The sequence below is a fragment of the Chiloscyllium plagiosum genome, unplaced genomic scaffold (assembly GCF_037043375.1).
Source record: "Chiloscyllium plagiosum isolate Xiang-an unplaced genomic scaffold, Cpla_swu_hap1 HiC_scaffold_33, whole genome shotgun sequence".
NCBI classification, from domain to species: domain Eukaryota; kingdom Metazoa; phylum Chordata; class Chondrichthyes; order Orectolobiformes; family Hemiscylliidae; genus Chiloscyllium; species Chiloscyllium plagiosum.
In genome coordinates, this window is record NW_028270171.1 from 25157823 (window position 1) to 25184215 (window position 26393).

At 46.2% G+C, this 26393-nt stretch overlaps 2 non-coding genes across 2 annotated transcripts; both read left to right on the forward strand.

The window, feature by feature from the left end:
• The first annotated feature begins 10933 nt into the window (after positions 1-10933).
• trnar-ccu (transfer RNA arginine (anticodon CCU)) lies at positions 10934-11006 on the forward strand. The gene has a single exon. It is a non-coding gene; the product is annotated as a tRNA-Arg (tRNA).
• An 11219-nt stretch (positions 11007-22225) lies between these two features.
• trnar-ccu (transfer RNA arginine (anticodon CCU)) lies at positions 22226-22298 on the forward strand. Its single transcript has one exon. It is a non-coding gene; the product is annotated as a tRNA-Arg (tRNA).
• Positions 22299-26393: the final 4095 nt, after the last annotated feature.

Below are 26393 nucleotides of genomic sequence, written 5' to 3' on the forward strand. Positions count from 1 at the left end.
GAAGGCAGACCAACATCCATTATGTCCTACAGTTTATCTAAGAGAGTCCAAGAATTCCTTAGCCTTTTCTGGTGATCCAAAGTTATATACGGATCCATCATGGTTAAAGCGTAACATCGCTGGGTAGCGTAAGGAGTACTGTACATTTAAGTCCCTTAAACGCTTCTTCGCCTCGTCGAATGCCTTCCTCTTTCGAACCAGAGCCGGGGAAAAGTCCTGAAATAGCATGATCTTGGATCCTTTGTCGATCATAGCTTGGGGGTCTTTTCCGAGATTTCTAGAGGCTTCTAGGAGTATCTGCCTCTCCCTGTAGCTCTGCAGCCGGAACAGGACCGGGCGTGGGCGCTGGTTCGAGCCAGGCCCGCGTATTGGGACCCGGTAGGCCCATTCCACCCTTACCTGGCCTGATCCAGCTTGCAGATTTAAAAGCTGTGGCAGCCACTGCTCCAGGAATGCTGTAAGCTGGCCTTCCTCTTCCTGCTCGGGAAGGCCCAGCAAACGAATATTTTTTCGACGACCTCGATTATCGAGATCGTCAATATGATTTTCCAAGGTCCGGACTCGCTGCTCGAGAGTCCGGACCTAATCCACGGCCGATTGAGCGGTTGTCTCCGAGGTCGCGGCCTTTAGCTCCGCCCCTCCGACTCGGCGTTGAATTTCTTCAATTTCACGGTCGTGCTTCTTCAGCGCGGCCGAGAGCGACTCCCAACGATTCCTGGATTCGACGATAAAGGCATCAATCTTCGAGTCAAGCTTGGAAAGCATTTCTGCAAGGCTTGTTACTGTTGGTAAGCCCCCCGGGGCGGCTGTGGATGCCTCTGCTGCAGCTGGAGAGTGTGGGGGAGGGGTTCCTGCTTGCTGAGAGCTGCGGGCTCCCTTCCCTTTAGTCATTTTAACTTAGGATAGAGTTGCTTAAATATAATATTACACCACTAATTCAGTTACTAAACTATTATAAATGATTTATAAATGATTTGGTGAGCTTGGTAGGGGGTAGGTGACCCACTGTGCCCAAGTCTTGGGAGGAGCACTATAGACTCAGTCTTACTGGGTCGCCGCCATCTTGGATCCCCCCGAATGATTGCCTTTTAAGCCTTGTCTTCACGGCTGATCTTCTTTGTCTGATGTCAAGTCGATTTCTCATCTCCCCTGGAAACGTCCCCAGGTCTGTGTTGGGTTTGGTGGGATGTTGTGTCAGAAAAATACAGAACTTTGTGGGGTCTGCAGGATATGGGGCTAAATCACCCCTCTCTCTCTGTCGGATTTGGAGGGATCAGTCAAAAGTGTTGTCTTTTTTTGAATAAAATCTCTAACTTGAAATAAACGAAAGAGGTCCCTGTTAGGTAGCTTGTGTTTCCGTACTAACTGATCGAAGGACATCATTGTGTCTCCCTCAAACAAATCACCCGCGCAAGACACACCCCTAGCTGCCCAATGTTTGGATCCTGAATCTATCATCCCCAGTTGAAAACCCAGCATACCCGGTGTACGAGAAGATGTCTTGCCAATATTGCCTTCCCTCTGCCGAATTGCCCTCCATGCTTTAACAGTATTGATCACTATTGGGTTATGGAAATATTCCCTAACTGTCCTCATTTTGCCCAAACTCAGCAAGCGAGTAAGGGGTCACCTTAGCCTGGGAGGTTTCAATATCTAACCATATTGAAAGAGGGTCCCCACAAGCCCAATCACTCATGGAGGATAAAAGCGAGTTTAGTTGGTAGCTTTTAATGTCTGGGAGATCCACACCCCCCCAGTCTGTGAGACAATTGCAGTTTAGCTAATTTAATGAGGGGCCACTGACGATGTCAAATAAAGGGGCTGAACCAGCCGTTCAGTCTCCTGAATGTTTGCTTATCGATAATCAGGGGGAGCATCCATATAGGGTATAGTACACGAGTGTGGTGTAAATTTCCAAGCAGTGGAATGTGGTGAAATGGTTAAAAATTATGTCCCAATACATGTGTGAATCTAACCGGAATGGAGGTGTTGCTTAGTCCCGTGTGAATCTTCTTATCTGTATGTAACCAGAATGGAATGTGTTTTTTAGCCTTGCTCTGCTGTTCACATGAATGTTTATATCTGGAAGGGAGTATATCAGCTGAAAAAGTCTCCAGTTCGGTGAGTCTGCTCCGGAGTTACGTTTAACCGCCGAGCGTGGGTTGTTGGCAACCGCTCTACGAGAACTGACGGCTCCCAGTTTTTGTAACATGTAGAGTGAGTATAAGCCAGACCCGTTGTGCGACACTGCGGGGAATAAAATGCCCATATTCTAGCAGTCTCGCCTCTTGGTCGTTTGTTCTGTGTCAGACTACTCTCCTACGAACCTGACCTTGAGAATTTTTTTTAAAACATTTGGCGTAGTCGGCAGGATCAATCGCAATTGAGGAGAGATTTTGATACAGAACAATGTTTTGGAAAACGACTAAGAAACCAGAAGAACAAACTGTGGAGGTCCCGACCGTCCCGGGATGGCATGGATGTGGGCATGTACGTGGCAGTTTGTTTGAGAAAGGATCCCAGTCCTGCCGAAGAACCCCTTGCCTGGGGTACAGCGGAGGATGTGGGCATGTCCAAAAGGCTGAAGCGGAGTTAACAGAATTGAATGGGATTGAACTGAACTGAACTGAGTGGAACTGAAGTGAATCAAATTGAACGGAACAAAATGGAACTGAGCTAAATTGAATTGAAATGGACGGAACTGAATTGAATTACACTGAATTGACTGAACTGAAATTAACTGAAACGAATTGAACTGAATTAAGCATAATGTAACACATGTATTGGGCCAAGCAGTGGAATGTGGTGTAACATTCCAAGCAGTGGAATGTGGTGAAATGGTTAAAAATTATGTCCCAATACATGTGTGAATCTAACCGGAATGGAGGTGTTGCTTAGTCCCGTGTGAATCTTCTTATCTGTATGTAACCAGAATGGAATGTGTTTTTTAGCCTTGCTCTGCTGTTCACATGAATGTTTATATCTGGAAGGGAGTATATCAGCTGAAAAAGTCTCCAGTTCGGTGAGTCTGCTCCGGGGTTACGTTTAACCGCCGAGCGTGGGTTGTTGGCAACCGCTCTACGAGAACTGACGGCTCCCAGTTTTTGTAACATGTAGAGTGAGTATAAGCCAGACCCGTTGTGCGACACTGCGGGGAATAAAATGCCCATATTCTAGCAGTCTCGCCTCTTGGTCGTTTGTTCTGTGTCAGACTACTCTCCTACGAACCTGACCTTGAGAATTTTTTTTAAAACAACGAGGGAGAATATTCATCTTAATAAGCGCTATCCAACCCAACCACGAGACCAGAAGCGCCTCCATCTTTGAAGGTCTTGTTTGATTTTGTCAAATAATTGAACAAAATTGGCTTTGAACATCCGATTCAGAACTGGAGTAATGAACATGCTCAAATACACAAAACCCCCCTGTGACCATTTAAATGGGAATCGATATTCACCCTCAAGACTTAACATCTTCATAAGACCACCCATAGGCATAGCCTCTGATTTTGCAAGATTAATCTTGTCCCCCAAAAAGGTGCCAAACACACAGATGCATGCTAACAGGCGAGGTACTGAAACTGCTGGATTTGACGAAAGAATTAGGATATCGTCCACATACAATAAACTCTGATGTAAATTTGACCCTACGTCTGGAGCTGATATATTGGGATCCCTATGAATGGCCCCCACCAATGATTCAATCCCCACTGTAAAAAGCGGTGGCGAAAGGGAACAGACCTGCCGGCTGACCCAAAAAATGTTAAAATTGCTTGATCACACCCCGTTGGTGATGATTGCAGTGAGAGGGTCATTGTGGAGAACCTTTACCCATCTTATAAAAACTTCGCCCAAGTCAAACCGCTCCAGAGTATAGAAAAGGTACGGCCACTCAACTTGGTCAAGCGCCTTCTCTGTATCTAGAGAAATCCCCAATCCCTATATTGCCTGTTGTTGACACGCTTGAATTACATTAAGCAGCCTCCTAACATTATTGGAGGATCTGCGGCCCTTTATGAAGCCTGTCTGGTCCTCTTTAACAATAGAAGGTAACACAGTCTCCAGCCTTAACACAAGGGTCTTGGAGAGGATTTTAAAGTTCACATTTAAGAGTGAAATGGGCCTGTACAAAGCACAGTCCCCCGGGACCTTCCCTTTTTAAAGAATAAGTGAAATATTGGCTTCTCTCAGAGATGGCGGGAGACAATCATGGCTGTATGAGTCATTAAACATGTTGAACATCGGGCATGACAATATGTTTATAAATTCCTTCTAGAATTTCCTGGGAAGTCCATCAGGACTGGGTGCCTTTCCACTCTGAAGCTGCTTCACAGCCTCCTGCACCTCTTGCTCTGATAAGGGGACATTGAGAAAAGACTCTTGTTCAGGGGTCACACCCAGGAGCTCCAGATCCTTGAATAAAGCCTCCATTTTGGCCCGCCCCTCCTCACAAACCTCAGATTGGTATAACTTAGAGTAAAATCTCTGGAATGACACTTTAATCTTTTTGGAGTCACATGTTCGGTTCCCAGACCTTTCCCTAATCACCGTAATGGCTTGAGGGGCGCTCCTTTTCCTAGCGAGATATGCTAAGTATTTGCCTGTCACCATGATCATATAACATTTGCTCTGCAAAAGTAAGCTCGTTCTTTGCTGTCTGCGTGAGCACGGAATTCAATGCAGACCGCAGCGCCGTAATCCTCTGTAACTTGGCCAACGAGGGCCTGTCAAAGTAGGACTTCTCAGCTGCCTTCAACTGTGCTTCGAGGAGACGTTGCTGCTCACCCTTCTGCCGCCTCCTACTGGCAGAGTAGGAAATAACTGACCCACTGGCATAGGCTTTGGCAATTTCCAAAAGGAAGGATGGGCTACTAACCGAGTGTGAGTTAATGTCTTTAACACACTCTAGCAACTTAAATGGGAGATTCCTCCTCACCAATACAGCCACTCCCCTACTTCTGGTATTAAATGATGTGAAGTAAACCCGATCAAGGCCATTCTGCTGTAGTTTCAAATGCTCCCTGTCATCCAAGTGCGTCTCCTGTAACAAAGGAATATCCACTTTCTCCTTTCTAAGACTCAAAAGTACCTTCTTCCTCTTAATTGGTGAGTGACTTCCCTTGATATTCCAAGTTCACCATTTAATCAAGTCATTAGCTATAACCTTCTGCAGTAACATTTAAATTCCAGAGAGGAGGAACACGAACCACAAATCACTGAGCCTTAGTGTCAAATGATCCATCAAATATAAAAACCACATAAACTGAAACCACTACATTTAACAAACCTACAAAACTATCAAAGATTAAAAGCAATACAAACCACCATATAAAGCGCCAATGGCGCTGAATAGGGGAACTCACCTCCTGCCCAAAGGAGGCAACTACCCATCCCAAACTGCCCATAAGTGGGCATCTAGCCATCCCAACCATTTTCCCTCCTTCTAGCTAGAGCTGTCCCACAAACACAAGCAGAATAGAAAGTAAATATACCATAGAATAGCAATATGAATAAAGAAAAAAACCATTTAAGATCGATGGGGTAAATACCCCATCCACCCTCTGGGATCACTTCACTTAGAAATTGAAAGTACACACCTCAACCGCCACCAAACATAGTTTAAATCGGATTATTACCAATTGGGAAAACAAGGAAAGAAAGCTCCAACTGGACTTCCTCTGTTTTTTTAAAAAACAACAAAGACATAACCAAACAACACTATTTGTAGATACTAAATTGTTCAGATTCGGTTAATTTGTCCACAAAGTCTCTTGCCTTCTCCGATGTATCAAACAGATGTACGGATCCATGTAAGGTTATCGGAGCACCGTCGGATACCTCAGAGAGTACTGGATCCCAAACTCTCTCAGTCTTCTCTTGGCAGAAACATTATCCGTCAGGGGGCGGGAATTAAACAGCCAGGGCTGACAAAGGAAGTCAGGAAATGTATCGTAGGGAAAGAGAGAGCCTACAAAGTGGCCAAGAGCACTGGGAAATCAGAAGATTGGGAAGACGACAAAAACAAACAGAGGTTAACAAAGACATAGAAATAAGGGAGGAGAGGATCAAATATGAAGGTAAGCTAGCCAGTAACATTAGAAATGATTGTTAAAGTTTCTTCCAATACATAAGAAACAAACGAGAGGCAAAACTAGAAATTGGGCCGCTCCAAATTGATGCAGGAGGGCTCGTGAAGGGAGATAAGGAAATGGCTGAAGAACTTGGTAAATACTTTGTGTCAGTCTTCACAGTGGAAGACATGAGCATTATCCTAACAATTAAGGAGAGTCAGGGGGCAGATTTGAATATGGTAGCCATTACAAAAGAGGAAGTGCTAGAAAAGCTAAAAGGTCTAACAATTGATAAATCTCCCGGCCCCGATGGTCTACAGCCTAGAGTTCTGAAGGAGGTGGCTGAGGAAATAGTAGAGGCTGTTTTCAATCTTTCAAAAATCACTGGAGTCAGGGAAATTCCCAGATGATAGGAAAATCACTGTTGTAAACCCCTTGTTCAAGAAAAGATCAAGATAAAAGATGGAAAATTATAGGCCGGTTAGCCTAACCTCGGTTGTAGGTTAAATTCTAGAATCCATCATTAAGGATGAGATTTCTAAATTCTTGGAAGTGCAGGGTTGGATTACAACAAGTCAGCATGGATTTAGTAAGGGGAGGTCATGCCTGACAAACCTGTTAGAATTCTTTGAAGAGGTAACAAGTAGGTTAGACCAGGGAAACCCAGTGGATGTTATCTACCTAGATTTCCAAAAGGCCTTTGATAAGGTGCCTCACGGGAGACTGCTGAGCAAGGTGAGGGCCCATGGTGTTCGAGGTGAGCTACTGGCATGGATTGGGGATTGGCTGTCTGACAGAAGGCAGAGAGTTGGGATAAAAGGTTCTTTCTTGGAATGGCAGCTGGTGACAAGTGGTGTCCCGTAGGGTTCAGTGTTGGGGCCGCAGCTGTTCACTTTATATATTAATGATCTGGATGAAAGGACTGGGGGCATTCTGGCGAAGTTCACCGATGATGCAAAGTTAGGCAGACAAGCAGGTCGTTCTGAGGAGGTGGGAGGCTGCAGAAAGATGTAGACAGTTTAGGAGAGTGGTCCAGGAAATGGCTGATGAAATTCAATGTGAGCCAATGCTAGGACTTGCACTTTGGAAAAAAGAATACAGGCATGGACTATTGTTTAAACAGTGAGAAAATTCATAAAGCCAAAGTACAAAGGGATCTGGGAATGATAGTCCAGGAATCTCTGAAGGTTGACTTGCAGGTTGAGTCCATGGTTAAGAAAACAAATGTAATGTTGCCACTAAACTCAAGAGGGTTGGAATGTAAAAGCAGCGATGTCCTACTGAGACTTTATAAAGCTCTGGTTAGGCCCCATTTGAAATACTGTATCCAATTTTGGGCTCCACACCTCAGGAAGGACATACTGGCACTGGAGCATGTCCAGCGGAGATTCACACAGATGATCCCTGGAATGGTCGGCTTAACATACAATGAACAGCTGAGGATCCTGGGATTGTGTTCATTAGAGTTTAGAAGGTTGAGGAGAGATCTGATACAAATTTACTAGATAATGCATGGCTTAGAAAGGGTGGATGCTGGGAATGTGTTTCCATCAGGTAAGGATACTAGGACCCATGGGCACAGCCTGAGAATTAGAGGGGGTCAATTTAGAACAGAAATGAGGAGACATTTCTTCAGGCAGAGAGTGGTGGGCCTGTGGAATTCATTGCCGTGGAGCGCAGCGGAGGCTAGGACGTTAATTGTCTTCAGGGCAGAGATTGATAAATTCTGACCACGCAAGGAATTAAGGGTGACGATGAGAGTGTCACCAAGAGGCGTTGAAATGCCCATCATTCACGATTGAATGGTGGAGGGGACCCGATGGGCTGAATGGCCTTACTTCCATTCCTATGTCTTAAGCTCATCATCGTAAGGTTTTCTTTTCTGGTTTACCACAACTGAGAAGTCGTGGAAAGGCTTGAGCTGAGAGCCCTCGTAAATTAGGGCCTTCAGATCCTTCCCCTGGATTAGATTACCTACAGTGGGGAAACAGATAACACTATGGGCAATTTAACACGGCCAATTCACCTTTGTACTGTTGGGGGGAAAACCAGAGGAATGTGCAAACTCCACACTGGGAGTTGTTTAAGGCTGGAATTGAACTTGGGATCCTGGTAGTGTGAAGCAGCAGTGCTAAGCACTGAGCCACCTGATTCTGGGAGATACCATGCTTCTCTCCTTAGCTCTGTAATTCATGCAGTTTTTGAGCAAAGTAAAATGTAGTTCTGCAAATAGAAATTCATCCCACAAACTTATATGTGCTTGTGTGTGTGCGTGTGTGTGTGTGCGTGTGCGTGTGTGCGTGTCTGTGCGTGTCTGTGCGCGTGTGTGTGAGTGTGCGTGTGTGTGCGTGTGTGTGCGTGCATGTGCGTGTACGTGTGTGTGTGTATATGGGGTGGGGGTGTGGGGTTGTTATGTGCGTCAACAGACAGGAGTGTTCCCTCCCAGTCAGAGAACACTTCAGCAATTCAGGACGTTCGACCTCGGACCTTCCTCCAAGGAGGACTTCGGGACAGGCAACAATGAAAAGTGGGCGAGCAGAGTCTGATCACCAAGTTTGGTAACAATGGAGATGGCCTCAACTGGGACATTACAGGTGACCCCATTCAACTACACACACACACACACACACGCATACACACACATACACACACACACACATACACACAAATACACACACACACACACACACACATACACACTCATACACACGCACACACACATACACACATGCACACACACACATGCACACATATACACACACGCACATACACACACATACACATAAACACACACACATACACATCCACACACACACATATGCACACACACATAGACACACATACACATACACATATACACACACATACGTACCCACACACAGATATACACACACACATACACACAGACACATGTACACACAAATACACACCCACACACACACATACACACCCACACACACATACACACCCACACACACACATACAAACACCATACACACCCACACACACATACACATATACATACTCACATATACACACACATATACACACGCACATACACTTTCACACACATATAAGTTTGTGTGAGGAACTTGTACTTACAGAATTACATTTTACTTTGCTCAAAACCTGTATGAATCCATGTAAGATGCTGTAAATCTGTTTATTAGATTAGAATCAGTCTGACCATTGTGGCACAGACAGCCTCACACAGGGGAGCTCACACCTTCAATACATCATCTGGGCTGACATGACACCAATTGTTAAAGTTCACTTGAGAATGTAACTTTGAATAAAAGTTTTGCAATTTACATATGAAAGAACGAAAACCAACCTGGCCATTCTAAAAGATGAGAGACTTAACAAACAATCCAGGTCTTTCTCAAGATACAATTTCAGTTGCATCACACTGTAAACATTTGCTATAAATTCTGTGTCTTGCAATCTTATTCTCCACAACCACCTGATGAAGGAGCAGTGCTCCGAAAGCTAGTGCTTCCACATGTTCGACTATAACCGGGTGTTGTGTGATTTTTAAATCTGGCATTCACCCATCTCCTGACGGTTGAGCATACATCTCAAGGCCAGGACAGCGGCCCTCCTCAGGGATACAAATCGACTCCTTCTTTGGTCGCTCCACGATGGATCTCTCTGATGACTGTTCCCGTTCATTGGTTGGCTCATTGGGATCATTGCTGACATCTTGGAAGAATTCCTGGAGTCTCATTGATCTGATGAATTCCTCACAACTTTACTCAAGTATTCTTGTTGGTGATGGGGACAAAGGGAGACTAAATTTGATTTGCGTTTCAACTTGATTTTATGAACAAAGTATTGAAACAGTTTGTAACATCATTTGGAAATGCATACAAAGGTTCTAAATCAGTTGTGTACAGTCTATGCAGAGAGAAAAGAACCAGCAAAACACTGGAATTTTGATATTTCTCAAACCTTCTGTATAGTTGTGGAAAGAAAGGCATTTTCTACTTGGGCAGGAACCGATCTCTGTTCATTGTCAGGCACCAAGAGGGTCTGAGAACTGAAAGAACGATGTGATAATTTGTCAGAAAGACCTGAGACTGTGTTGTTTCCCTGTTACACCTTGGCAGCAGCTGCCTGAACCTTTAGTGTGTCCCTCAGTGTGTTGTCCCAGATCTGGGAGTGTGCTTGGCTGTCGCACTCATTTGAGGTCAACTGTTTCCAGTGATCTGCCAATATAGTGCCCTCGTGGCCTAATGGCTATGGCACTGGCCTCTGACATCTGGGATTTCAGGGATTTCATTTTTAAGCCTGGTCTTTGCAGTGGCTGATTTTCATCCCATGTCAACTTCATCTCAATCCAAATTGACTGGATTTTTTAACTACTCTGCTAAAAATCATTGTGCCTGTGTTGAGATTATGGCAAATGCTGTTTAGGAGAAACTTATATCAGATAATTCCAGGATTTGGGAGATCTTGGGGTGAATTGTCTGAAAGAGACAGCATAGCCACAATGGGCTGAATGCCCACTAAGATCCTGTTGATTTGTCCTCAATGCAGCTTTTTGCAACATCTCCACTTACCCCTTCCCCACGAACTGCAAATATCTTGAAAGTGCTGCACAAAATAACATTGAGCCCTTTGCTATTTTCCTGTCTGCTCCATTTTCCTCAGACTTGAGTTATGCAAAGTTGGAGTTTGGTGGATTTCTCATCTGTCCGTTTGGGGAGAAATGGGAGGCGGGATCAATTTATCAAGCAGCCAACAATTTAGCATGAGATGGAAGGGGTAAGAACCAATTAGTGAGAGTGCAACACACAGAAACACACTATGAGAGGTCACGGTGCAGTATTTAAAGGCTGCCATTGCTGATTTGCATGTGGGGCCCCAGTGGCCTAATGGATTAGGCACTGGCCTCCTAAGCCAGGGATTGTGGGTTCAAGTCCCATCTGGGGTGTTTCTGTGACTTGTCCTTTATTTCTAATCGATTTTGGAAAAATCCCCATCTCTGCATTCAGTTGATGGTCAGTGGGATCCAACATGATCTTGCACAAGATTTTCGAGGATCTGCAGGATTGAATGTTGAAGGTGGTGATCAAGTGGCTGCTGTTTCTGGATGGGGACGAGATTCCTGAGAGTGCGGTTGGAGAGGTTGCTTTTGGAAGCCAGCTCTCATCACACTCTCATCAACAAACCAACCCTTCAACACTGATCCCTCCACACCATCGGGTATTACTGACAGCGAATACCCTCGCCAACTTTTATAGGTGTGCCATCGACAGCATTCTGTCTGGATGTATCACTACCTGGTATGGGAACTGTACCATTCAAGATTGGAGACGATTACAGAGGGTGGTGAACTCGGCCCAGACAATCACAAAGGCCAACCTCCCATCTATAGAATCCATCTACCAGGCCCGCTGTCAAGGAAAGGCCTCCAGCATTCTCAAAGACCCATCCCACCCTGGCAATGTTTTTCTACAACCTCTACCATCGGGGAGAAGGTACAGAAGCCTGAACACACGCACCAACCAGTTTTGAAACAGTTTCTACCCTCCTGTTGTTAGAATACTGAACGGTCTCACAGACTCTTAATACTCGCTTGTACCTGTGTTTTTGTTCCTGCTGCTGTTTCCCTATTATTTACTTCTCTATGCTACTTAACTCTGTGAGCTGCCTGTATTGCTCACAAGACAAAACTTTTCACTGTGCCTATCATTACTTGCAAACCAAATATTTTCAATGAATCTTTCACCTTTAGGATTACTGTTATCTTGGTCCAACTCATCGAATTTAAGGATGGACACCACAGCACCTCACTCAACCGCAACGCTACCCTCAACATATTAAAACAGCCATCCCCTCTGTACAAACCATACACTTACACAGGATCTGATCAGGTGAGGGGGAATGTGAGGGGCACTTGGAAGTACACAAGGATGCCCTGATAAGAATGTGATACGATGCTTAACTCATCAATCGCCAGTTCTGACATGCCCCAACGAGAAACTACAATGACCTCCTCAGGAGACAGACACGAGCTGCAACCAACAGGGTACCCTTCATTGTCCAGTACTTACCAGGAGCTGAGAAACTACGCCACATTCTCTACAGCCTGCAACACATTATCGATGAGGATGACCACCTCGCCAAGACCTTCCCTACACCTCCACATCTCGCCTTTAAACAGCCACCAAACCTTACACAGACCATTGTTCACAGCAAACTGCCCGGCCTTCAGGACAACACCAAACAACCCTGTCACAGCAGACACTGTAAAACGTGTCAGAGTGTCACCATGGATACCACCATTACACATGGGGACATTTCCCACCATATACACAGCAGGTACTCATGTGACTTGGCCAACGTTGTCTATCTCATACGCTGCAGGGAAGGATGCCCAACGCATGGTACATTGGCGAGACCGAGCAGAGGCTACGGCAACAGATGAATGGGCACCACATAACAATCACTAACCAGAGGTGTTCCCTCCCAGTCGGAGATCACTTCAACGATCAGGGACTTTCAACATCGATCCTTCAGGTGACCTCCTCCAAAGCGGACTTTGGGACAGGCAACAAAATAAAGTGACACACACACACACACACACACACACACACACACACACACACACACACACACACACACACACACACACACACACACACACACACACACACACACACACACACCATCGCCCCCTCCCACACACACCCAAATGCACACACTCACTCGGTCTCCCCTGCTCACACACACATATACGTTTGTGGGTGAATTTGTACTTTCAGAATTATATTTTGTTTTGCTCAAAAACTGAATAAAACCATGTAAGACTCTGTAAATGCCACTTTAGAAATAGAATCAGTCTGACCTGACATTGGGACACAGACAGATTTTAACCTCACATCTTCAATGCATTATCTGAGCTGAGATGGCACAGTTTGTTAAAACTCTCTTGAGAATGTAACTTTAACAAAGGTCTGGGATGTACACAACAAGGAACTGAAACTAACATGATCATTCTAAAAGATGAAAGACTTCAGCTAAATTTGTTTAATATTACATGCCATGACACTGCAATCCTGTTGCTAAAAATTCCGTGTCTTACGATCCTGCTCCACAACCACCTGATGAAGGAGCAGCACTTCGAAGGCTCGTGTTTTCCAATAAACCTGTTGGACTATAACCTGGTGTTGTGTGCTTTGTAATGGTGTCCGCCCCAGTCTAACACCGGCTCCTCCAAACCATAACCTTTATGTCAATGATTGGTGCGTTTTGGATGCTAATGTAAAGCATAACAATAGAAACCATCCAAAGTTGGGGCTTGATGTTTTCAAGTCATTACACTATGACCTTCCCCCTGGCGGTTTATTCCATTGTGGGATTGTTTTTATTCATTTCCAGGGCGGGAACATTGCTGGCTAGATCAACATTTATTGCCTCTCCCTAGTTTCCCCTGAAAGGTGATGGGGAGCTATCTTTTTGAACCACTGCAATCCATGTGCTGCCTGTATCTCCTTTCGAACTGATTGAAGATTTAACAGGAGGGAGTCGGCCATTTTGGATTTGTTCAATACATTCGCATCACTTGTCTGACCCTTTGATATTTTACTTATACATTCTGTGTCTGATGCCTCCTCTCTCATTACACCTGATGAAGGAGCAATCCTCCGAAAGCTCGTGTTTTCAAATAGACCCATTGGACTATAACCTGGTGTGGTGTGATTTTTGACCATTTGTTGGAGGTAAACCTACAATAAATCAATGGAGGGTGTTCCAGGATTGTGACCGAGCTACAGGGAAGGAATGCGATATGTTTCTGACTAGGCCAGCGTTTATTGCCAGAGGGTGAGTCAACCACATTGCTGTGGGTCTGTAGTCTCACCAGGTTTTCTTCCTGAAAGGAGAATATGGAACCAGTTAGCTTCCTAACAAACCTCAATAGCAATATATGGTTACCATCAGACAAACCTCTTCCTGAGCTGAGATTTTACCACCTTGTATGGTCAGATTACAGTCCATGTCCCCCACACCATGAACTTGGTGTTCAGGATTCCTACTCCAGGTCTAGCACTGCACCCCTATCACCCCTTATTAACTGGAATTGAGATCAAACAGACACAGGCTGCTGATCAGAGTTCATGTTTAAAAACATAACAGCCCAAATGGGATATGAACTCACAACCCCGGGCTCTGAACATGGACACCCTCTTCATGATGCATCTGAGGTGAGATACCATGTTAGCCACACACGGCAATTGATAGCTCTGTCTTTGGTTGTGTACTGAAGCTCTTAAAAATTAGGCAATTCAGCTCCTCGAGCCTGCTTTGTCATTCCACACGATCATGGCTGATCTCATCTCGGCCTCAACTCCACTTTCCTGCCTGCTCTCCATAACACTTCAACCCAACTACAGCCTGCACGTCGTGATCCCTTTTCATGGCACAAGGCACTTCACAGGAACCACATTCAGGAAACCATTACACATGGACCGAAACCTTGGCCAAAGAGAGACATTTGCAGGAACACCTTGAGATCCTGACACCCCAAGGTAGAGGGGTGGAGATCTTTACAGAGTGACTTCCAGAGGGTACCATCCAGTCACAGACAGTGATGTCCAAGCAATGAATAACAGGAAGCCAATCTGGCCTTTAATTTCCTGAATTATTCTTTTTGCCCTTCTTAAAGAAAGAAACAACATTGGGTATTCTCCAGTTCTCTGGGAATTCTCCTGTGACTACAAAGGATACAAATGTTTTGTACAAATCAGTAGCAATTTCCACACCTGCCTCTCTCAGGATTCTATGATAGATTCCATCAGGCCTTGGGGACTTGTCTACCTTAATACTTTTCAAAAGCCCCAACACCTCCTTTTTAATTATGAGATGCTCTAGAATATCAATATACAAGACTCACCATCCACCATGTCATAGAGTCATAGAGATGTACAGCATGGAAACAGACCCTTCGGTCCAACCCGTCCATGCCGACCACATATCCTAATCTAATCTCGTCCCATTTGCCAGCACTGGGCCCATATCCCTCTCGACCCTTCCTATCCATATAACTGTTGCTTGTTATCCCTCTGTAAAATGCCTTGGAGGTTCCTTAATCCTGTTTTCCATAAACATTGCATGGTCCCTTCAAATTCTCTATTTCCTAGTTTGAGTTCATTCCTGTTATCTCCAGGGCTCTGTCTGTCTTCTGTTTCTTGAACCTTACTTATACCTTCTTCCTCTTTCTTCCTAAGACTTAACATCATAACACGTCTGAACCAGGTCAACGAAATATATCGACAGGAACCATCTACAGCATCAACCTGCATTTATTGAGTTATCTTTCAAAACCAATTCAGTGCAGTTGAAATACTGTGTGGTATCACTCACTGTAATAAACACTCTCCTTGAATAAGGTGAAGAGAAAGTCATGGCAAATTATAAAATTACCAAAATAATGCATGACAATGGTTCTTAAATATATGTTTATAAATTACTCTACACATACTTATAGAAATTAAATAAGGAGGAACAAATATCATGGACAATTAACCATACATTTCGCAATTTTTCACTTTCACTGTAGAATTGCAGTTTGAAGATCAAAGTTTTTCTGACGTTGATCAGATCGCACCCCATCTAATACTTATCTTTTATACCTTTCTCCCCAAACTTGCGGTGAGAATTCATATGTTTCAGAGGATTGCCTTATTTGATGAGCTGTTCCTTGATCTATAATAAGTACAATCCCACAGACTTTGTCATGATTGCACCTTGTCTAAAGTCTTAATCAAATCATTCAATAGCAGACAATTCCCAAGAGGTTAATGAGCAAAAGTCCCATTCAATGTTTTCAAGTCTCCATTTTCCTTACGTAAAAAAATTATACAAAAGTTAAATACCACAAGTGCTGGAAATCTGCAATAAAATCGGGAAATATTGAAATGCAGGTCAGGTAGCATCTGTGGAGAAAAACACAATTATCAATTTGCAATATTAATTTTGTTTTTTTCAGCAGATGCTTCCGAACCTGAGAGTTTCAACACTTACTGTTTATATTCTTAATGTAGACCATGCCCTTGGAGTGATTAATGTGAATGGAATGTTAAATATATCACTGAGATGTGCTGGTGAAGGGCATTGTTTCGTAAATACATGGAGCACTTACAAAGAGAGGCTGGTGTGAGAATTGTTCCCCACGTTATTACAGTTCCAGACAGATACCCCAAATTGTTAAGCTCCCAGGTGAGCAGGGATGAAATGGTTTCCTTTCTGCATTTACCTGGATCCTTGGTTGGTCACTAACAGGTTAATTTAAAAAGGGAGCCTTTCTTGTGGATGTCTTCCTCCCAAACCAATTGAATTGGTGTTTAAAAGTAGCCAATTAAACCAGGATAAGTTGAATTAACAAAAGAGTGAATCTATTCATATCAGAATGCAAAAAGATGATTGTAACTCACACCCACACAGATTAGGAAGAGAAGGAGGTGCAGGCAGATAGCAGAGTGAAGAAGGCATTTGATTCACTTGCCTTTATTAGGCAGTGCATTGAGTGTAGGAATTGGGCAGTTGGGTTGTGGCTGTACAGGACATTGGTTAGGCCACCTTTTGGAATACTGCGTTCAATTCTGGTTTCCCTGCTATAGAAAGATGTTGTAAAACTTGCAACCATTCAGAAAAGATTTACAAGGGTGTTGCAAGGGTTACAGGGTTTGTGCTATCGGGAGAGGATGAATAGACTGAGGCTATTTTCTCTGGAGCGTTGGAGGCTGAAGGGTGACCTTACAGAGGTTTATAAAATCATGAGGGACATGGATAGGGTGAATAGCTTCGGTCTTTTCCCCAGGGTGGGGGAGTACAAAAACAGAGGGCATAGGTTTACGGTGAGAGGAATAATAATTTAAAAGGAACCTAAGGGGCAACTTTTTCATGCAGAGGGTGGTGCTCATATGGAACATGCTGCAAGAGGAAGTGGTGGAGGCTGGTACAATAACAACATTTAGAAGTTAAAAGTCACACAACACCAGGTTATAGTCCCACAGGTTTATTTGGAAGCACTAGCTTTCAGAGCGCTGCTTCTTCATCAGGTGAAGACAACCACCCAGTGAGGGAGCATCGCTTCGAAAGCTAGTGCTTCCAAATAAACCCACTGGGCTATAACCTGGTGTTGTGTGATTTTTAACTTTGTCCACCCCAGTCTAACACCAGCTCCTCTAAAACATTTAAAAGGCATCTGGATGGGGGTATATGAACAGGGTGGGTTTAGAGGGGTATGGACCAAATGCTGGTTTGTGGGACTAGATGACTTTCGGATATCTGGTTGGCATGGACGAGTTGGAGCGAAGGATCTGTACAACTCTGTGACTCTGTAAGTGTAAGCTTTCTTGGGAGATTTTGACTTTTGTTACAGAGCCTTTTTAAATGACTGTGAATTTAATTTGTGCTCATTTGGTTTAATTGGTTTCTTTTAATTTGTTTTCAGAGTAGTGTAAGGAGACTTCTGAAAAGTAGGCTGTCAGTAGGTTAGAAGACGGAATAGGTTATGCTGCATTCTGCAATTACAGCGATGATGATGTGCCAAGTGTAATACTTCAACTGGCTTGGCATTGATTTATTGGTTAATACTCTTAGCCATTGAAGTTATAACATCTTCAATTGAGAGTGAAAGCATATATCTTGGGAGGATATTTAATTGCTCTAAAGATACCACGTATCTGAAAGTTCCCTGCAGTTAATAGATCAATGGGACAGGAATTACCTATTATATCACAAAGTAAGTCTGTTTCTCTCTGCTGAACTTCTACTCAGCTAAAGACTGTCTCTGCCTGTTGTGTGACATGGCTTTTAATTTCCACTGATCGACCAGATAAACATTAGTAACACAATGTAATTAAACTCAACTTTCCTTCAGTATTCTTGTTGGTGATGTGGACAAAGGGGGACAAAATTTGGTTTGCGGTTCAACTTGATTTTATTAACAAAATATTAAAACAGATTGTCAGCATTTCCCAAATTCCCACAATGTTTACTGTCTCTCCAGCTCTATCCATCTGAGAAAGGGTATTAACTGGAACAATCCATGTTGGGCCATTGGAATCTCCTTCCTGTCCCGATATAGGGCTGGCTCTCTTCCACAAAGGGGGGGCTCGCAAGTTCGGGCAGATCTTTCTACTGAGGCAGGAAACGATTTCTCTTCATTCTGAGGCACCAAGAGGGTCTGAGAAATGAAGGAACGATGTCACAACTGGTCAGAAAGGCCTTAGACAGTGTTCTTTAACTGTTACACCTTGACAGCAGCTGCTCCATACTTTAGTGTGTCCCTCAACATGTAATCCTCCATCTTGGAACATGCTCAGCTGTAGCACTCGTTTGAGGTCAACACTTTCCACAGAGAGTCCATGGTGGGAGCGCTAGGGGCCTAATGGATAAGGCACTGGCTTCCCTAAGCTGGTAATTGTGGGTTCAAGCCCCATTTGTTGCTGATTTTCATTCCATGTCAACTTCATCTCAATCCATGTTGACTGAATTTTTCATCGACAGTACTCTGTTAAAAATCACTGTGCCTACGTTGAGATTATGGCAAATGATGTGACATAGAAACTTGCACAAGGTAACTCCAGGATTTGGGAGATCATGGGGTGAATTGTCTGAAAGAGACAGCACAGCCACAATGGGCTGAATGCCCGCTAAGATTCTGTTGATTTGTCCTCAATGCAGCTTTTTGCAACATCTCCACTTCCTCCTTCCCCACTAACTGCAAATATCTTGAAAGTGCTGCACACAATAACATTGAGCCCTTTTCCTTCTCCTGTCTGCTCCATTTGCCTCAAACTGTGGGTCTGCAAAGTAGGTGTTGAGTTGATTTCTCGACTGGGAGAAAGTGAGCACGGCAGATGCGAGAGATCAGAGTCAAACTGTGTGGTGCTGGAAAAGTACAGCTGGTCAGGTGGCATCCGAGGAGCAGGGAAGTCGTTGTTTCGAGTATAAGCTCTTCAGGCCTCTGCTCGAAATGTCGGCTCTCCTGCTCCTCGGACGATGTCTGACCGGCTGTGATTTCTCAAATGTCCGTTTGGGGCCAAATGGGAGGCGAGACCAATTTATCAAACAGCCGACAATTTAGCATGAAATGGAAGGGGTAAAAAACAATCAGGAAGAGTAGAAAACTCAGAAAAAAACAATATGACAGGGCAGGGTTCAGTATTTAAAGGTTGCCTATTTACCTTCATGGGCGTATCCCCAGTGGCCTAATAGATCAGGCACTGACTTTCTAGATCAGGGATTTTGGGTTCAAGTCCCATTTGGGGTGTCTGATTATTTATGGCTTGTTCACTGTCAACGTTATTTCTAATTGACTTTGGAGAAATCCCCCTTGTCTGCTTTCAGCTGATGGGAAGTGGTGCCCAACATGTTCTTGCTCAAGATTTTCGGGGATCTGCAGGATGGGGGGTGAATCGTCTGAAAGAGACAGCACAGTCACAATGGCTGAAAACCTGCTGAGATTCTCCTGGGGATGGCATGGTGGCTCAGTGGGTAGCACTGCTGCCTCACAGTGTCAGGGACCTGGCTTTGATTCCTCCCTTGGGTGACTGTTTGTGTAGAGTTTCCAAGTTGGCTCCGTGGTAAGCCCTGCTGCCTCATAGCACCAGGGACCGAGGTTCAATTCCAGCCTCTGGTGACAGTTTGTGTGGGTTTTGCACTTTCTCCCTGTGTCTGTGTGGGTTTCCTCCAAGTGCTCCAGTTTCCTCCCACAAGTAAATTAGCCATGCAAAATTGCCCAGACTGTTCGGGGATGTGAAGGTTGGGTGCATTTGGCAGGAGGACATGACGGGGAGTGAGTCTGGGTGGACTTGTTGGGCCAAATGGCCTGTTTCCACACTGTATGGATTCTGTGAGAAAGACATTTGGACAGGTACATGACAGGAAATGCTTGTGTGGATGTGGACCAAGTGCAGGCAGGTGCAATTAGTTTTAAAGTTAACGGCTCCATGACAGCGCCCCTTCGCTTTGGGAGAGGAGTACACCAAGGCTGCCCCCTGTGCGGCCAGCTGGATTCCCTGTGCATGGAGACTTTCCTGTGCCCCTTGTGGAGGAGGATGTCGGGGCTGGTTCTGTGCGGTGTGGGTACGGGGGTGGTCATCTCGGCCTACGCTGACCACGTGCTCCTCCCTTTCACCGACCCGGCTGACCTGGGGAGGATGTGTGAGTGCCAGGCCGTGTACTCAGCGGCCTCTTCCACCAGGATCAACTGAGCCCAATATTCCAGACGACTGGTCAGTCCGAGGCAGGTGGAGTCTCTGCCGGAGGAGCTACGGGGGTTCAGCTGGAGTACCACCCGTCTCCTCGACCTAGCGGTCTACCTCAGCCCGGTTGAGGAATCCTGGCCGGCCAACTGGCAGGAGCTGGAGGCCAAAGTCTCGGCTCGCCTAGGCCTCTGGACAGGACTGCTCCGAGTGCTGTCTCACAGGAGTCGAGTGTTGGTCATAAACCAGCTGGTGGCTGCCATGCTGTGGTATTGGCTGGTCACTTTGGTCCCTCCTCCTGGTTTTGTCGCTGACATCCAGAGAATGTTGGTTCACTTCTTCTGGGACAAAAAGATGCACTGGGTCGCTGCGCAGGTCCTGAGTCTCCATATTGAGGAGGGCGGTCACTCGCTGGTGTGCGTTCACACCCAGGTAGCGATGTTCCACCTTCAGACCTTGCAGCGATACCTTTACATTGAGCCTCCCCCTCGGCGGGGTGCCATGGCGACGTATTTTTTCCACCCGGTGCATAACCTCAACTACGACACGCAGCTCCTGTTCAGCGACCGTGATGGTTTGGAGGTCACTCTCAGGACACTGCCTGTCTTTTACCAGGACCTGCTCACTGTCTGGAACATGGTCGAATCGCGTCGCGCCTACCCTCCGGCAGGAGTAGCGACTGTCGTCAGGGAGCCGTTGCTCAGGAATCCGCACCTCCGTACTCGCGGGTTCGAGTGGCTGTCGGAGGGGAGGGCCGTGACTGCGAGGGTGACCAGGGTCGGGGACGTGCTGGATGATGGGGGCCTGGGCTGGACGCTGCCGCAGGATATAGCCAGCAGGGCAGCGGTAGACGTCCAGTACGTGGCCACCGCCATCCGACGCCTTAAAACGGCGGTGCTCGGACCCGACGTAGTGCCCCAGTTGGAGGATGCTCAGGTGTGCGGTGGGATCCCGTCTGTGCTCACTCCTGCCCGGATGGAATTTCACATTGGCCCCAGGGTCCTGTACTTCCTGCGGGAGCCTGTGCCCCACAACCTGAGCTGTCTCTGGAGTTTTAGTTTTGTCCCTTTCAGGGGTGTATCACAGAGGGCCCTGTACAGACTGCTGCTGCACACCCTCATCCACCTCCCGGACACACCCTGGCGTGCCCATTTACCACCGGGCGGTGGGGACCATCCCCAGTGAAGGGCTCTCTACATGGGAGTCCTCCCCCTTTCTCACGGGGATCTGGGGAGGAGGGTATTGCACGCGGCAGTCGGCAGATTGCGGTGGTTCACGGACTCCCAGCCCAACTGCTTGTTCTGTGGTGCTGTGGAGTCCATGGAACAGGCTGCATGCACTCCCTTTTTAGCTTTCTGGGAAACCTTCTCCTCCGTTTCTGTTTGGACTTCAGCCCCACACTCCCCATTATTGGGCACCCAGTGCCGAGGGGGGAGGGTTGGTCAGAGGATCTCCTCGTGGGTCTGCTCCTGGGCCTGGCCAAACTGGTTGTTCGGGCCGATTGCCTGACCCTCTTCCGCGGTTACGTTGAAGCCCGGGTGTCCCTGGAGAAGGAGCACGCAGTGTCTACCAACATCCTTGAGCTGTTCAGAGAGTGCCCTCCCCCTCACTGTTTGATCACGCAGCATTGCCCTTTGATGCCTGTCACTGGCCACTCGGGTGTTTCCTTTCTTCCTGGTGGTGGGAATTGAGTAAAGATTTGTACATCTGTTGTCTTTCACTGTGTCTCACACCTGCACACACACAACATGGTGCTGGGGAAAATATAAGCACTACCGCAGTTAGGCAGCAGTGTGGATATAAAGAAAAAACATATATAACCAGGAGATTCAGAATCCCCTCAGTCCAGGGCACTGACTCTGTGCTGGCTGAGCCACAGTCAGTGTGTTCTTGTAAAACAATACGTAAAAGCTGCCATTTTAGCATGACACATGTGGCCCCAGTGGCCTAATGGATAAGGCACTGGCCTCCTAAGCCAGGGATTGTGGGTTCAAGTCCCATCTGGGGTGTTTGACTTTTAACCCTTGTCTTCAGGGCTGATCTTCATCCGCCGTCAAGTTTATTTCTCATCTCCTCTGGAAAAGTCGCCAGGTCTGTGTTGGGTTGGTGGTACCTTGTGTCAGAAAAATACGGAATGTTGAGGAAATGCAGGATAGAGGGGTGAATCGTCTGAAAGAGACAGCACAGTCAAAATGGCTGAAAACCTGCTGAGATTCTCCGGGGGATGGCATGGTGGCTCAGTGGGTAGCACTGCTGCCTCACAGCATCAGGGACCTGGCTTTGATTCCTTCCTTGGGTGTCTGTTTGTGTCGAGTTTGCACATTCTCTCCATGGGGTACTCCGGGTGCTTTGGTTTCCTCCGACAGCCCAAAGATGTGCAGGTTCGGCGGATTGGATTTGGGGAATGCAGGGTGAGAGGATAGGAGTTGGGCCTGGGTGGGATGCTCTTCAGAGGGTCAGTGTGGATGTGATGGTCTGAATGGCCTGCCCTTCTCACGCAAGGACTTTTATGAACAGGTTTGGAGCAGATGGTCAGAGCTCCACTGCAGGACCCAGTCAAGGCTTTGCTAAGGGTTTGGCATTCAGGAGTGTTTTCCTCCTCTCCTGTCCCTCATCTTCCAGAATCTTCTGTGGCTTTGGCCAATACGGTCATGAGCTGGGTTCACATCATCCAATGGGGTCACACCAATACCCTTCACTGTTGTCATGCCAGGAGCTATAAGGTGGATTGACTCAGGCTGACACTTCTCCAATATACAACCCTCAGTCTGGTTGGAACTGGTTCTTCTTGAATCTTTGTAACTCTTTGATCTGAGCTGCACTGTTCTCTGGAGCTGATAGCTGCTGTTTAATTTAGTTTGGCCAATTTTCTGTCAGGTCAAATTTCTCCAGCTGAGGATCAATTGAGAATGTCTGATTTTGTTGCCATGGTCACGTGACCACACAGGATTAAGATCAGCTGCACAGTGAAGGTTTCAACAAAATCAAAGCCCCAAATAAGATTTGAGCCCACAATCTCTGGTTTAGGAAGTTAGTGCCTTATCCATGAGGTCACTGGGCCTCCAACAGATAGACCTACCCATCTATGGACAAAGCAACTTCTGTTTTGGTTGTGTTGGTGTCAGTCTAAGCTATATTCAGTCAATGTTACCACTTGAATCACAGATTACCTGCATGTTTGGTATTTATGATAAGGTCCAATATGTCAATGGAAATGATTGAAATCTGGGTGTTCAAGGTTGGAACTGATGGGGCTGTGGCTATGCATTTGGGTCCTTACCCTTCTTAGTCAAGGTATTGAATACAATTGCAAGGAGGCTATGATGGAGATGTGAGGTAGTTAGGCCATCTATGGAGAACTTGGAGTGCCACATCCACAGATTGGACAAACATTTGTGGGAAGGCAACTGCTGAGGCTGACTCACAGAGTTTACAGAGGGAGATGGATGGGGTAAGGGAGTAGCCAAAAACTTAGCAAATGAAAGACAATATGGGAATGTGTGAGGTTAGAATAAAGCAGCTGGATATTATTTCAATGGAGAAAGACAGCAGAAAGTTACAGCACAGAGAGATATGAAATGTGTTTTTGCGGTCTCGCTGTTGATCCTTTGCTGTGACCAACCTTCATGGTAATATCGGTGAGATGTTCTTGGTTTCTCTTCAGTTCTTGAGTCTGGTTAAGCCGATTGTGATTTGCAGGCCGTGGTGAGACCGTGGTCAAGATCACTGTCAGTTTCTTGGGTGAAGTCTTTACGACTGGTAACGCTGACAGTCACCACTGGAGAGTGTCTCTGCCATTATCTGCAGATGGCCCTGCACATCAACGGTTTCATCAGCAAACCTCATGGGACAACAGCCAAACCCTTTGTGCTCTTGAAGACAAATCCCTTCTCATTAAGACAAGAAACAAAATATCTTTAATGTGATGATGTTGATTTGAACATTGGGGAAGATCAGGGAAAAGGAGCATAGGGACACACACCTGGATGCCAGTCCCTTCACGAAGCTTTGACTGGGACTTTGACCATCTGCTTCAAACTTCAGAGAAGCCCTAGAGGGGGGTGGGAGGAGGCCATTCAGACCATCACATCCACACTGACCCTCTGAAGAGCATCCCAGCCAGGCCCAACACCTATCCTCTTACCCTGCATTCCCCAAAGCCAATCCACCGAACCTGCACATCTTTGGGCTGTGGGAGGAAACTAAAGCACCTGGAGTACCCCATGGAGAGAATGTGCAAACTCGACACAAACAGTCACCCAAGGGAGGAATCAAAGCCAGGTCCCTGATGCTGTGAGGCAGCAGTGCTACCCACTGAGCCACCATGCCATCCACAGGAGAATCTCAGCAGGTTTTCAGCCATTGTGACTGTGCTGTCTCTTTCAGACAATTTCGCCCCAATCCTGCAGATTCCCGACAACTTTGTGCAAGATCATGTTGGACATCACTTCCCATCAACTGAATACAGACATGGGGATTTTTATAATGTAGATTAGAAGTAAAGTTGACAAAGGGCAAGCTATGAAAAGTTAGCCACCTCAGATGGGACTTGAACCCATAATCACTGGTTTTGGAGGGCAAAACATTATCCATTAGGTCAGTGGGGCGACACGTTTACAGGTAAACTGGCAGCCTTTAAATACTACACCCTGATGGCTCATATTGTGTTTTTCTCAGTTTTATACTCTCACTGATTGTTTTTTACCCCTTCCATCTCCTGCTAAAATATTGGCTGCTTGATAAATCAATCTCACCTCCCATTTCTCCCCAAATGGACAGACAAGAAATCCACCAAACTCCAACATTACACAACTCAAGTTGTGGAGCAGACAGGAAAATAGCAAAGGGCTCAATGTTATTTTGCGCAGCACTTTCAAGATATTTGCAGTTAGTGGGGAAGGAGTAAGTGAAGATGTTGCAAAAAGCTGCATTGAGGACAAATCAACAGAATCATAGCAGGCATTCAGCCCATTGTGGAGAAAGTGAGGTCTGCAGATGCTGGAGATCAGAGCTGAAAATGTATTGCTGGAACAGCGCAGCAGGTCAGGCAGCATCCAGGAAACAGGAGAATCGACGTTTCGGGCAGAAGCCCTTCTTCAGGAATGAGGAAAGTGTGTCCAGCAGGCTAAGATAAAAGGTAGGGAGGAGGGACTTGGGGGAGGGGCGTTGGAAATGCGATAGATGGAAAGAGGTCAAGGTGAGGGTGATAGGTCAGACTGGGGTGGGGGCGGGGAGGTCAGGAAGAAGATTGCAGGTTAGGAAGGCGGTGCTGAGTTCGATGGATTTGACTGAGACAAGGTGTGGGGAGGGGAAATGAGGAAACTGGTGAAATCCGAGTTCATCCCTTGTGGTTGGAGAGTTCCTAGGCGGAAGATGAAGCGCTCTTCCTCCAGCCGTCGTGTTGTTGTGGTCTGGCGATGGAGGAGTCCAAAGACCTGCATATCCTTGGTGGAGTGGGAGGGGGAGTTGAAGTGTTGAGCCACGGGGTGGTTGGGTTGGTTGGTCCGGGTGTCCCAGAAGTGTTCTCTGAAACGCTCCACAAATAGGCGGCCTGTCTCCCCAATATAGAGGAGGCCACATCGGGTGCAGAGGATGCAATAGATGATGTGTGTGGAGGCGCAGGTGAATTTGTGGCGGATTTGGAAGTTTCCTTTGGGGCCTTGGAGGGAGGTGAGGGGGGAGGTGTGGGCGCAAGTCTTGCACCTCCTGCGGTTGTAGAGGAAGGTGCCGGGAGTGAAGGTTGGGTTGGTCGGGGGTGTGGATCTGACGAGGGAGTCACGGAGGGAGTGGTCTTTACGGAATGCTGGTAGGGGAGGGGAGGGAAATATATCCTTGGTGGTGGGGTCTGTTTGGAGGTGGCGGAAATGACGGCGGATGATACACTGTACATCGTTGGAGTACTTGGAGTGCCGCATCCACAGATTGGACAAACATTTGTGGGAAGGCAACTGCTGAAAATCACCAGCCTCTGAGTCAGAGTCGGGGTTCAACGACAGAGTTTATTGTACAAGGAAATCCCGGAGCTCCGGGGAGAGAGCGGCACCAACAGCACAGTGGTCAGCTGTGATTCTTCTCTCAACCCGGAGCACATGTCAAGATACTGT